The sequence below is a fragment of the Phoca vitulina genome, unplaced genomic scaffold (genome assembly GCF_004348235.1).
Source record: "Phoca vitulina isolate PV1807 unplaced genomic scaffold, GSC_HSeal_1.0 scaffold18, whole genome shotgun sequence".
NCBI lineage: Eukaryota > Metazoa > Chordata > Mammalia > Carnivora > Phocidae > Phoca > Phoca vitulina.
In genome coordinates, this window is record NW_022589721.1 from 33,624,209 (window position 1) to 33,638,020 (window position 13,812).

Genomic DNA, 13,812 nt, shown 5'->3' on the forward strand with positions numbered 1-13,812 from the left:
GACAGAGCAGGCCTCCAGAGAGCAGCACTCGGCCGAGCCTCCGACACGCGGAGGAGGTCACCAGGTGGGGCTGGCACCGGCCATTTCAGGCAGACGGACAGCGGAGCGGACACCCAAGGGCAGGCTCGGGAGGCCCAGAAGTCGGCCTGGCAGGCTGACCAGAGGCTGGAAGGTGATCAGGTCAAACCGCGAGGAGCTGCAAGAGCCGAGGGAGGGAGGCGGCCGGCCCGTGCGCGGACCAGCGCCCTCAAGGGTTTTCAGCGGAAGAGGCCACACAGCACAGTACCACCCAGCAAGGAGAGCCACGACGTTACGAGTGGACAAAGGAGGCCCCGGCTGGAGGCTGCAGACCAGCGAGAATGCCCGCCCCTACAACTGGACCCTGGACCAGGAAGAGCGAGACCGGACTCCCCTGTGCAACCCTGACTCTCCCCTCCCCACCCGCACTCTGGGCACACTCATCAGCACCTTCGCTGTGGGTGCTGCAGCGGGCAGAGGGAGGTCAGACCTGAGTAATGAGGCCAGCTCCTCATTAGCGCCACTACTGAAAGCCTGTGTGGAGCAGGCAGCCAAGCCCAGGAAGGAGGCTGTTGTGCTGTGTGATTTTAATGTGGGGGAAGACTGATTCTGGGCTGCCGGTTTAAAAACATGTCCCTTTCCAAATCCTGGGCTGGAATGGATTACGGATCCCGGTGGAGGGCAGCCAAAGGTAGCTGGGGCAGGAAAGAGTGAGGGTTGCACCCCTCCCTCCTCGTGGCTGGCTCTGCCCAGCCCCTCAGGGTGCCTGACCCCCCGCCCTCCTGTCTTCCCCAGATGCCATCCCACCCCCCTCCCTCACCTTCTTCACCCCCAAAGTCCGGCTTCCTAGCCAGCGCAGGCTCCGTCTACACCCCTCAGCCCACACCCAGGGTCTGGCTCAGGCGACAGAAGAACAGATGTGAACACGCGGATGCCCGAGCTTGGCACCAGGCCCCCAAAGCCCTGAACACGCTGACTGAGTCACAGATCGGGGAGAGCCAGCCACCAGCCCAGCAGTGAGCTCATCGTACCCCCTTCCATCAGCCTCACTGGGCCACCCCAGCCTCTGGTCTCCACGTGCTACTTTGCCCTTTGATACCTGGATTCCCTAAAGCTCTCAGACCTTCGCCAAGCTCTCCTCTAGAGTGAGCCTGATGGCAGCTCGATCTGGGGGAGAAGTCCAGGATTAAGTCTTTCTTAATACAACCACGGCAACGTTCACGGGGTCCTCTAACTCACAGGGCATCCTTCAGGACAGAAGTGCCTCCCGAGCAGTCCCCCCGCACCCCCCTCCACCGCCAAGCAGCAGGGCAGGAGTGCGGGGCAGACGGGCCAGCTCGGGGTGAGCTGGCTCTGCAGCCCGAGGGCTGGGTTCAAATCCTGACCGGTCACTGACGGGCCTGTGCCTCTGGATAAGCCCCCCAGCCCTGGGGAGTCCCCTGATCTGAGGACATAACGAACCAAGCAGGGGCCAGCAGACACCAGCGGTCAACAAGCAGGGCTGACTGCCGCGGTGACCACGTCAGTTCTCCCCTGTTCCTGCTCAAAAGCAGCCCACACCTCGCCCTGGCCATCCAGCAGAGCAGGCGCTCCAAAGCAGGAGCCAGCCCGAAGGTCACTCAGAAGGGGGCCACGGCAGCCTCTCGGGCACCCCCTGGCCCCCATAGCCATCCCTCCTGCCCTGGGCTTGCGTGCCCGCCCCTGCGATGGCGCTGGTGCCCACCCCACCGGGTGGCTGCAGGACCAGAAAGGGCAGGCTCGGCGACACGCTAATGAGGGACATCAGTCAGGATGCCACAGCTAAGACACCGCACGTCTGCAGGACGTCACCGCTTCCGCACCAGGACGCTAACTCCGTCGGGGCTGGGCCCAGTCCCCCTCCCAGGGGAAATCAGACACAGAAAATAAGACCATTTTCCATGGATCCAGTTACAGAAAACAATAAAGGTTTGTTGGGCCAGCGCTGCAGGCTGGGGACTCGTGGGGTCAGCGTGACCACCGGGCTCTGCTCTCCCACGTCCGCCTCGGGGATGGCTGCTCTCTCCCCTAGCGGGAGCTCGGTGCTGCCGGGGCAATGAGCACCCTGCCGCCCCCGTCCCGCGAGGAAAGTCGCAGCGGTCCCCGGCCAGCAATCACTCTGCTGCGGGGGCCTGTGGCGCTGCCGCCACCACCACGGACCCAGCCACAGGCTCCCGAGCCACGGGACCGACAGGCCTGGGCCCCGTGGACTGGGGGAGGGTGCAGGACTCCCACTGCCCGCGGCAACCTCCCACCACAGGCCCCGGCTGTGATCTGCCCCAGACCCCCGCCCCGCCCCTGCAGCCCGTCTCCAGTCCTCCCCCAGCGATCCTCAGCAGGGCTCCCGCCGGGCCTCCCCAGCTCAGGCCCCAGTCACACGGGCCTGTGGGAGATCCGCACTGCCGTGCCTTCCCTCGGGCCCCCTGCTGCCTGGAACGTCCTCCTTCACATCCACCGCCCCGCTGATGCTCGGTTTTCAAGACTCAGCTCAGGCCTCAGCAGCATCCAAGACCCCTTCCCCGATATAGACCTGGACCCTCCAGCCCCACGCACAGTCACACGCACCGTGGGGGCCCCTCTCTACACCCCTCACTGACCCCTCCCTGTGACCTCACTCCCTAACGTGTGCACAGGAGCCTCCCCGGCGAGGCCAGGAAAGCCTGTGGGCAAGACCTGGCCTTCAAGAATCCTTCAGAGCGTTGCCCATCCCACGTGGCAGCCCTGGGCACAGAGACCGTGGCAGGGCCCTGCCAAAGATCCCGTGCGTCCAGCACCTGCCCCAGCACAGCGACCCGGGCAGCCCGCGAACTGGCCCGAGTCCTCACGGGGCTCCCCCAGGCCTGCGGCGGACCCAAGCAGAGCAGGGCTCCCCCAAGCGTGCTGTGGGTTTGAAGCCAAGTGCGCAGTCAGCTTTACCTCACACCTGTCCCCACCAGGCTTCAGGCTGACGGGGACAATCCCGCAGCTGCAACGGGCTTCTGAGGACAGCCCCGGATGGCAGAGAGCGCACTGAACCGAGGGCCCCCGGGAGGCGTCACCGTCCCCGTTGGCTCTGCGGGCTCAAGCACCTGCGGGGTACCAGGTCCGGCTCACGGGCGAGTCCTGTCTTCTCCGCCAGGATGCGGGCCAAGGCAACTACCTCCCCTCCTGCGAGAGGTTCTCCGGGCGCCACGGCGGGGCCAACAGGCAGCGTGGCGCAGCAAGAACGCGGGTTCAGCTCAGCTCCGTCACCACCAACCTCACTCCTTCAACACACAGCAGCCGCTGGCTCCGGGCCTGGGCCACAGGCGGGCAGCAGGGGTGCGGCTCCCAGGTGCAGGTGGCAGGCCGGCGGGCAGCACACGGAGGCTAGAGCCTCTGCCAAGGCCCCGCTCGGGTGCGGGAGCAGCCCCCTGAGCCCCACATTCCTCACCTAGAACCAGGAATGGCAGCTCCGTCGCCCGCCTCACGCACCCAAATGGGAGACAGGTGTTCACGGCAGGGCGCAGAAGCACGGGCGAGGATCCACGCTGACCGAGCAGGGCTGCGGCCCTCGTTCCTTCTGTCCGTTTGCTCCTCTCCCTAGAGGTTCCTGTCACCCAGGACGGGACGTGGCACGGACGCGGGGACTATTGGGGAGCCGGGCAGTGTGGGGCGCTACAGCAGAGAACGCTGAATCCAAGAGGAGGCCCATGTCTGGAGCACCAGTGAGTCTGTCACGAACCACACGAACCAGATTCTCACAGAGTAAATCACAGCGGGCCTGGGCCTGCAGGCTAACTCCACTCGGAGCACACAACGCCGCTGGAACAAACCCAGGAGCCACAGACACACCTAAGCCGTGGCCAGCTGTCCACACAGGAGTCAGAGAAACAAAACGCCCAGGCCTCGGAAGCCGCCACATGTCCCGCGCTGAACGGATGCAGTCTCAGGACTGCGCAGTGAAGGGACTCAGGGCAAGTTCCCTTTTCTCTGCCCGGTTCTTCACCTGTTCTGGGGGCCTTGACCTGCTGAGCCCCCGGGCTCACTGTGAGGATGAGCTGAGCCCAAGCCTCAAGTGCTGAGGACCAGAGCCTGGCACCAGAGTGCCACGTGAGTGTGGCAGGGATGATGAGTGCCACCACCGCCAGGATGCCCACCCACCCTTTCTGGCCAACCAAACCTCGCCCTGCTGCCTGGCTCAGCTCAAATCCCAAATCCTAGGAAGACCTCCCTTCTCTGGGACCCGTAGCACGAATCTAGCCCTTGTCATTAAAGGCTCGGGACATGCTTGGTCACAGTTGGGAGTCTTCTCCCCCAGCTGGAAGGTAAGTTCCACCTCCCTGCCTCGAGCTTCCCCACATCCTGAACAGACCCCCAGCCGCAACTGCATTTCTCACCATGTTCTCCGTGCTGTTTTATAATGCCTGTCCACTCCCTCATCGAAATCTGCGGGCTGCCCACAACAGACTCCGGGCTGGGCACCCAACATACAGGGATGACCGAGACGGAGGTCCCTGTGCAGTCACGTGCAGGATAAACACAGACACAGATCACCTCAGGGTAATACCGAAGGCAGGCTAAGCACCAGGTGCCTATGGGCCATGGGCGTGTGGGTGACCCTCACCCAGGGAGGCAGGGGACAGGGAGGTTCCAAAGGAGACATCAGGAACACAAGGGCATTCCAAAAAGAAGACCTAGCTGTCACGCTGGTGAAAAGAGACATGGGATGGGCAGGAGACAAGGCCTCTGACACGGCTGGGGTGCGTGAGGCAAGTCATAGAAGATGTGGCTGGAGGAACATGCGGGAGCCAGACCCCGACCTTCACCCTAAAGGCAGCAGGGAGCTGGGGAAGGGACTCCAGGGTGCCTGCCTGCCCAGGAGCCCGTGAGCCCCAGACGGCAGCTCCTGTGTGGAGGCACCCACCTCACCTGCACACGCCAGCCCCGGGCAGGAGGCCGCCGGGGGTCCCACTGCTGGACGCAGTCGGGGCAGCCAGGCCAACAGAGGACAGATGTGGAGGCGGCCCAGCTAAAGCTCCACTTCTTCCAGGAAGCATCCTTGGATTTGCCCCTCTTCCACAGCCACCTGCAACCCGACTTGGGTCCTGAACCTGCATCGCCCGGGGCAGGTATCTGCTGCGGCAGATTTCTACTGGGGACCTACCACGCCACAGGCTGAACCTTGAGAGTACCCTTCCCACGGGCTGCAGCACTCCACACTGACCAGCTTCCTGTATCTTTGCCCCAGGTCTCTGTCCCTGCTCGGGGTGCAGTGAAGCGCAATCCCCATCCCTGCCTCCCAGGGCCCCCCCCCCAAGACAGAAAACAAGCAAACGCGTGGCAATGGCAGAAAATGGGGTGCTGGCAAGGGACGGAAGCAGAGGTGGGGCCGGAAACACTGGTGGGAGAGGACCGTGAGGCCCGTCAGCGGGAGTGCCCGCAACAGGTGAGCCGCCATTGCCCCGGACCTGGGAGAAGGGCTGCAAGCGGGCAGGACGGAAGCAGGCCCGTCCCGTGCAGCGGCGCCCAGAACTTTCTGCGATGGGGCAGTGTTCCATACCTGAGCCACGCGTGGCTGCCGCCGCCACGCTGGACGGCGCACACGGAGCCCCGGGCCCGGGAGCCGTGGGACGCCAGCCCCGGGCAGGAGGCCGCCGGGGGTCCCACGGGGCCAGCGCAGAACCGGGGCGGCCCCCAGCGCTCGGCACCGGGAGGAGGCGCCTCGTAAGCCGAACGTGGATGAGGGCGGAAAGGCGCGGACGCGACGGCCTCGAGGGCGTGGGGCTGACGGCCGCCCCGTGCGCCCCACAAGTGGGACCCGAGGCCTCAGGGCGACCGCGCGCATGCGCCCTCAGGTGGGTCTCCCCGCACCGGCGCCCTGGGGGGCGGAGCCGCAGCGCCCCCGGCCCGCCCGGCCGCCCCGCCCCTTTCACTGCGGCCACGCCCTCCGGAGGTCCCTCCCCCTCGTGGCGGCCCCGCCCGCAGAGGCCCCACCCCTTACCCCGCCCCGCCCCCGCGCGCCCCGCGCACTCCACCCGGCCCCCGCCCACTCCGACCTCGGGCCGCGCGACCTCCCGGCCAGGCCCGCCTGGCCCCGCCGACCCGACCCGGCCCGACCCCGCCGCCTCACCTGGGCCGGGGTGGCTCGCGGGCGCGCTCCGAGAGCTCTCGGCGGGAGGGGCGGTGCAGGGGGCGGAGCCGAGACCTAAACGTCACGTGACGGCCCCTCCCGCGCCGGGCGAAGAGGCCGTCCCTCGCCCTTCCGTCGGCCCCGGCGCCTCGCGCCAGCCAATGGCCACCCGAGCCGCACCGTGCCGTGAACGGCGTGCGCCCGAGGACTACAAGTCCCAGACTGCCTCGCGGGGACGACCGGAAACGGCCGGAGACGACGGCCGGCTGGCCCACAAAAGCTTCTCAGGCTGGTCTTCCTGACGGGCATCGAGGGCTGCAGTCCTCGGGAGCCGCCCGAGGGTCCCCGGGGCTGCGCGGTCCCTTCCCCAGCCCTGTGAGATGACAGGCCCGTTGTCACCCCCGAGCCTCAGTCTCCTCATCCGTGGAACCGAGGCTGGCGGGGGAGGGGAGGGGGCGGAGGGTGACCACGAGAGTGAATTAGACCAAGACGTGCCCAGGGCCCGGCCTCAGAGGCCTTTGCCTGGGGCCGCAGCCCCGTGGAGCCCCTTCCCGGGAGCAGCACCTGCCCCTCCAGAGGCCTTGCTGGGGTCGGGCTCCCCGCTGCCTCCCCTGCAGGGGTGGGTCCCGCTGGTGAAGGGACCTCGGGCCAGCATGCCCTCTATCTGAGCCTGCTTCCCCACAGATGAGCCAAGAGCCACAGCGCGGGCAGGAGAGGGGCCTGCGCCAGGGACGGGTCCTCCTTACCAACTTCTTTGGCCCCGGGTCAAAGGCAGCCTTCTAATACCTGCTGATGGTCAGCGCCTGGAGGGGCATTTCCATGGAGGGGTTGGGCAGGGGCAGCCTCCTGTCAGCTGGACTTCTGGAACAGGCCCTGCTTCCTGATGCTCAGGACGTTCTGAGATCTTAAGCTTGTGCACAGACGTGTGTGCACAAGATTTGAGTGTGAACAAGTCCTGTGTATGTGTGGGCACTGTGCACATGGACACTGGGCGAAGGTGTGGGCACAACACGAGTGTGAACAAGTATGTGAACACAGGGTGTGTATGCGTGTGTGCTTGGATGAGAGCATGGGGATGATCGCATGTGGTAGGAGTGTGTGTGTGTGTGTGTGTGTGTGCACTCGCACGCACAGGTGGGAAGGAAAAGGGCACCAGCAGACCACCATGCATTTGCTCAGATCAGCCTGTGCCCAATTCATACTCATCGTCACCATGGCTTTGGGGCCAGTGGCATGTGCCCATTTCACAGAAGCCGGGATTTGGACAGGGCTTCTCACCCTGCTCCTAGGACACCTGGAGGGCAAAGGAAGCCAGGTCTGGCCCTGCAGGTGACTGCTGGCCACAGCTTAGGATGGAAGGCACAGTAGTCTTCAGGCCCCTTCAGAAGGGACGGATGTGGCTGGCTAGGCGATGGGACTGTCCTTTCTCCTTGTCCTTGTCCTCTCTCCAGAATGCGGGCAGTGTTTGGAGGACAGCAGCCACTTGGGGACCAAGCTGAGGACGGGGAACCTCTGCCCCAACTGCACCCCAGCCTCACCGTCACGTCACAGGCCCCTGCCTCCTTCCTGCTACTGTGGACACCATTCCCAGCAGATGCACCTCTGTGCACCTCGGGATGGACCCGTCACCCTTTCAAGTGTGTGTCCTGCCCAGGAGGGGCTTCTGGAGGGCAGGCCCGGACATTTGTGCTTACATGGAGGCACGTGACGTGGCCTCAGGGAGCAGTGACAAGTGTGTGAGTGAGCTCATGAGCTGTACCTGCAGGGCTCACTTTTCACATGGTGCTCCCCGTGTCACGGGTGAGGCAGGCCCAGGCACAAGCTGGGTAGAGGACTGGGCGAAATGGGAGCGTGGGTGTGCCCAGGCACCTGCTGGGACAGGGCTGGCATGGGTCTGCACATGGCCCGCGCCACGTCCTGCCGACCCTCGGAGACCGGACTTGTCACTGCACGGGCCTCCTAGGGAATCAACTCCGTCGTGAGACTTGTAACAGCCTCCCAGGTATTTGACGCCAAGCAGCAGTGGCAAAAAAAAAAAAAAAAAAAAAGTAAAAGCAAATCCCTGAGTGTTGTCTTTGCTAATCACATCCTCAGTGAGGGATGTGTTTGCTGCCCCTCCTGGGAAAGGGCCTGCTCATCCCCCAACCCTGAGGGAGGAGGCATCTCCACGCCCCGAGGAGCCCGTTCTGCCTGGCTTCCACACCCGCCCCAGGCTTGCCCCCTGGCAGTGTCCCCCTCCTGTCTCACCAAAGCTTCCCCTGTTCACCATCATGTACTCATTCAACAATCTTGGCTTCCACTGTCAGGCAACACACTGGGACCTGGGGAGACCATACAATTAGATTTGGTTGCTAAGGACAGAAAACCCCAATAACATTGGCTCGGACAGGATCAGTGTTTATTTACCTCTAACACTATACCTCTGAGGCCAGATAGGTGGCAGGGCTGCAAACGGGACCTCACAGTCCCCAGGGCCCCAGATTCCTTTACTCCAGGTGTTCCTCCAGTTAGGTCTTTGGCCGCGTGGCCATCAGGTCTGCTGTGCAGACTGCTGGAAGAACAGGACCATGGGGAGGCTATAGGCACACTCCAACCCCAATCCTGCCCATTGAAGGACACCTCCTAGATCCCCACCCTCTTGGCCAGAGCTGGGTCCCCAGGCCCCTGCAGCCGGCGACTCGGGGGGCGAGGAAGTGTCTTCCTCCTGGAGGCGAAGCTCCCAACTGCCCTCTGGGCCCCTGGGCCTAATCAGCGGCACCGCTGACGGGCTCACCTAGCCCACCTAAGTGAGCTAGGATGGGCTCACCTAGCAGCCGGACCTCTGCACCACCACTGATGGCAGAACCCCTTCCGCTCCACCACGTGTTCTGCTCCTCATCCCGCAGGTGGGAAACCTGGCCAGGCCCGAAGGGCACACACAGGGCCGCTGGGCGCTCTCTGCGGGACGGGGTCGTGGGCCGAGGAGGCAGAGTCCCGCCACTCCCTCTCTTCACAGTCCATGGCACTCAGTTTGTGTGGCAGACCCCGGAGTGGTGAGCCGGGGCCCTTGCTGGGCACATGGGAGGCCAGTGATGGCTCGTGGTGAGAGCGAGCGAGCGGGAAGGTGAGCTAAGAGGGGCTGTGGCCGCGACGCTCGCTGACGCTGATTTCTGTCCCCCTGGACGCGCCACAGCGCCCGGCCTGCCTGGCAATGCGGTGTCCCACAGCGGCCCGTGGTGGCCCCAGACACAGGACCATGAGCAGAGCCAGGCACCTCTTCCCGCTGCCTGAGCCCACCCTGCTGTCCTTCCAGCCGCCCCGCAGCAGAGGGTCTCAGCCTCTCCAGGCCTCCCGCTGATGCCCCCGGGGCCAAAGGAGGGAGGACCAGGCAGGTGGCTTTCTTAGGAAGTGACTGAGTTTGGGAGGACGAAGTTTGGGTTACAGGAAGTGGACAGAGGCAAAGGCGCCGCCCTCTGCAGGACCCAGGCCTCCGTCTTCTTGAGCTCCAGGCGGCACCTGGGGGTGTGGGGACAGCGCGTCAGGCCAGCACCATTTCCCAGGGGCTCAAGGACAGGACTCCTCATCACGGAGAGTGGGGGTGAGGGCTTAAAAATCAGGGGCAAGAGAAGTAGGTGGCAGGGGTGTGAAGGGCAGAGGCAGGCCCCCCTCCACCCCAGACTGCTTTGGGCTCCTGTGGGGGGCACCCACGGAGCATTGTCTCAGGGTGGGGCTGGAAAGGCAAGGCTGGAGACTTCCCATGAGTGAGGAGCGGAGCCCGGGCCCCAGCGGGCACAGGCCCGGGGACCCTCACACTGAAATTCACCTAGCTACAGCCTGCGGCCCGCTCTGATTTCCTCCGAGGCGCTCTGCAAATGCAGCACATCATTCTTTTGATAACGAGGGTCTGTGTCGGGACAGGCAGGATCCATCTTCCCTCCCCTGCCCCTCGTATCCCTCCAGCTGAGCCGCCAGCCCCCTGGCCATGGCCAAGCAGCAGCCCCAGCCTCCTGTCAGCCCTGTCGCACCTTCCCCAGGGTGTGCAGCCTGACCCCTGCTTCTACCACGTGCCTGCCAAGAGGCCCAGCAAGTCACACACCTGCCCTGAGCCTCAGCTTCCTCATGCGTGTGGGCGGCATAGACCATAACGTGTCCGGCTCTGTGGAGGTAACAGAAGGCTTGAGTGGGTCATGCCTGGGACGCCTTTAGGGGCCCTCAGCCCAGGGCCTGGCCCGCTGGGAGCCTGTGGCACATGTGAGCTCGTGGTGCATCTGATTTATCATTGATATCTCAGTGGGCACCTGGTACCGGTGCTAGGAGCATGTGGGCAGTGCCCGCAGAGGATGTTAGAGGTGCAGAGGGGACGGACGGGGCCAAAGAATCAGCTATGGAGCCATGAGTCTGTTGTTAGAAGGTATGAGAAAACAGTGCACGATCTGAATACCAGGGTTTCAGAAAGGTTTCCCAGAGAAGGGACATTTGGGCTGGGTGCTGAAGGATGAGTAGGAGTTTGTCAGGCAGGAACAGCATGAACCTGACATGGATGCTGAAGAAGGTTGCCACATCCACCTCCTGTGTCAGTTTCTGCCCAAACTCCTAACTCAAACAGCATACGGGGATTTGCCCAACCCCCACCTCCCTTCCCCCTTCCAGACACCCATACGCACAAACGCAGTCCCACATGCTCACATTCTCACACTCACAGAGGCAAGAACTGACTTCAGCATGCTACGCCCACCCCACCCAGGAACCCAAGCTCCCCTCCCCCCGCTGCGGCTGCAGGGAACCATGGTAATGAGATGCTAATGAGCAAAGGTAAAAATCACAGAGAACAGCATTTTGCAAAATCACAACACTTTGTACTTCCAGGGGCTCCCTCCCCGCAAGCATGCTGCCGAAGCTCACGACCGCGCTGCGTGTAGGCGGAAAGCACCCGTCAGCCCCTCCTCTGGCGTTGTTGATGGGGTCCAGAGGTGGCAGCGAGGGGAGCACTTGGCTCCAGGCCCCACCCAGCGGCGCTCCTCTTCTCCCCGGCTTATGCACCTGGTCTGATCCGGGGGGTGTGGAGCCGCCTGCCTGATGCCCCTCCTGGGCCACCCATCCCACCAGGATCCCGGCACCCCAGAACCTTCCAGACACTGCCCCATGCGCGCTGCTGCACCCTCTCTCCTTGGCCTCCAGCCCTGGTCTCTACCCAGCCTGGCTCCTTTGCCTGGAAGGTGAAGTCCTCCATCCTTCGAGGCTGCCCTTCCCACACACTTGCCCCTCCCCCAGGAAGCCTTCCTAAGCCTCGGCCTGGGTGTGGGGCCTCCTCCAACGTGCCTCGTTCACAGCACTGAGGGCACCGTCTGCCCCCCAAACTGGGAGCTACTTGTTGGCGGCAACTGGCACGTGGTTGCTGTTCATTGTGTTTGTTGAGTGAATGCGCTGGGAGTGGCTGAGCTGTGCGGGTCTGGGAGACAGTCCAGACTATTCCAGGGGAAACTGAGGCCCAGAGGAAGGGTGCGGCCCCCTGGCCCTCCTCGGCTGTGGTGGTGGAGCTGGTCCTGAGGGCTGGGGGCCACCCTGTCTCTCCCCCGCCCCTGGGTCCTCACTTCTCCCCACGCTCCATCAACGCCCTCTGAGCCAGAGCCCCTAGCCGACCCTTCTCTGCCTCAGATACCTGCCCCTTGGCCAAGCTACGGGCTCTGAAGATCAGGTGGGCAAGGGGGCTTGAGGCAGGGCTTCTGCTCTGGGGCTGCCGGGCCCGCGCTCCTTCACCCCTCAGCCTCACGGAGCCTGAGTGCTCGGAGGCACCTGGCATCAGGATGGACAGCGTCTCTGGCCCCCTGGAGGTCGTGGAGCTGAGGGAAAGGTGATCTAAGCTGGACGGAGGTGAGCGGCTCCCTGAGCCCCTCGGCAGGAAAGAGTTGGAGCACCCGGTCGCGGGAGGAGTTACCGTGCTGTCGACCATGCGACAGACCCCCCAGTGTCTCCCTCGGTTTTCTTCACGGCAGGAGGCTAACACACAGGTATCCTTACAAAGACCAGGTGCGTGGGGGCCAGCACAGCTCCCACGACAAACAGCAAGGGCCCGGCTGGTGGGACTCCTCTGTGCCTGGCCCCAGGCCCCTGCAGGGGTGTTGGTCAGGGAGGCGAGGTCAGGGAGCGCCACGGGAGAAGGAGCCCGAGGCCTGAGGTCCAGCCCCCGTGTCTGGAGCCACATGGACATTTCCAGATCTGTAAGTTCCTTTTCCATCTGGAGAAAGAGGCCTCTGATCTCAGCTCTGATCCTCACTTGGGTGCAGCGTCACATTCGGGGCAGAGCACAGCCTCTTGGTGGGGGGCTCCCCTGCTCTCAGTCAAGGAAGAATGTGTTCCCAAGGCAAGTGCAGGGTGGTCTCTGGGCCCTGGGTATGCAAGGATGCAGGCCTCGGGAGGAAGTCCTTCTGACCCTGTGATTCTCCAATTTGAAGATGCCAGTGTTCCATGATTCCTTCCACAAGTGTTTATGGGGCTCACCACGGCAGGGAAGGTGGCTGTGGGAAGGACTTCGGGCAGAGGGGCCAAGTGGGCAAGGCTCCGAGGGACACCCAGCAGCAACTGTGATGACCACAGCTGCGGGATCCAAGCTCCCCTCAGCCTCTGGGCCCCACGCTGTTCCACGTGAGATGTGGCTTTTAGGGGCACCGGGAGCTTTGTCCTGGTTCAGACCTGGCTCTTGGTCTTCTTTGCTGTGTGACTCTGAGCAAGTCACTCCACCTCTCTGGGCCTCAGTCCTCCTGGGGAAATGGGTACCTGAGACCGACCACGTGGACATAAAGTACACAGAGCTTGGCAAACAGCTATTTGTACTTTGCACCATACCTGACAAGAAAGCGGAGTGCCAGGCTATCCAAGATGGGAGGGGAGATGGGTCTGTCCCTGAGAGCCTCATGCATCTGTCCCTCTGCCCTGGGTCCCTGACCATGTGGGTGCACAGCTCACCGGGCTCCGCTGGTGACCATGGGCCGGTGCTGGGGTGGGAGGTGTTGGGTGGTGTTGGGTGCATTGCCCATGTATGGTGATCACTGTTGTATTTATAGGGCTTGATGGGGATAAAAATAAAGCAAGGGCGATCTCCGGAGTCACCGCAGAGTGCAGTGCAGTGAAGAATCTGCCTCTCCTGCCTGGAGACGGGGCCTGGAGGGGACAGGCAGGGGCAGGGGCACATGGGCCCAGGATGATACACGGACCTATCAGTGGATGTCAGTGGATCCACATGCCCACCTGGAAGCAGAATTGCCACCACTACTGCTCTCTGCTTCTCCTACCCAGGCCTCCCTGTGGCCAAAGCCTATATCAGTGGATGTCCAATGAGGTAGGGCCTCAGCCTGGGACCAGGGTCTGGGTCAGCATATGACCAGGGTCGGATTCAGTGTGTGACCAGGATCAGGGCTCAGTGTGTGACCAGGGTCAGGGCTCAGTGTGTGACCAGGATCAGGGTTCAGCGTGTGACCAGGATCAGGGCTCAGCGTGTGACCAGGATCAGGGCTCAGCGTGTGACCAGGGTCAGGGCTCAGCGTGTGACCAGGATCAGGGTTCAGTGTGTGACCAGGATCAGGGCTCAGCGTGTGACCGGGATCAGGGTTCAGTGTGTGACCAGGATCAGGGCTCAGAGTGTGACCGGGATCAGGGCTCAGCGTGTGACCAGGATCAGGGCTCAGCGTGTGACCAGGATCAGGGCTCAG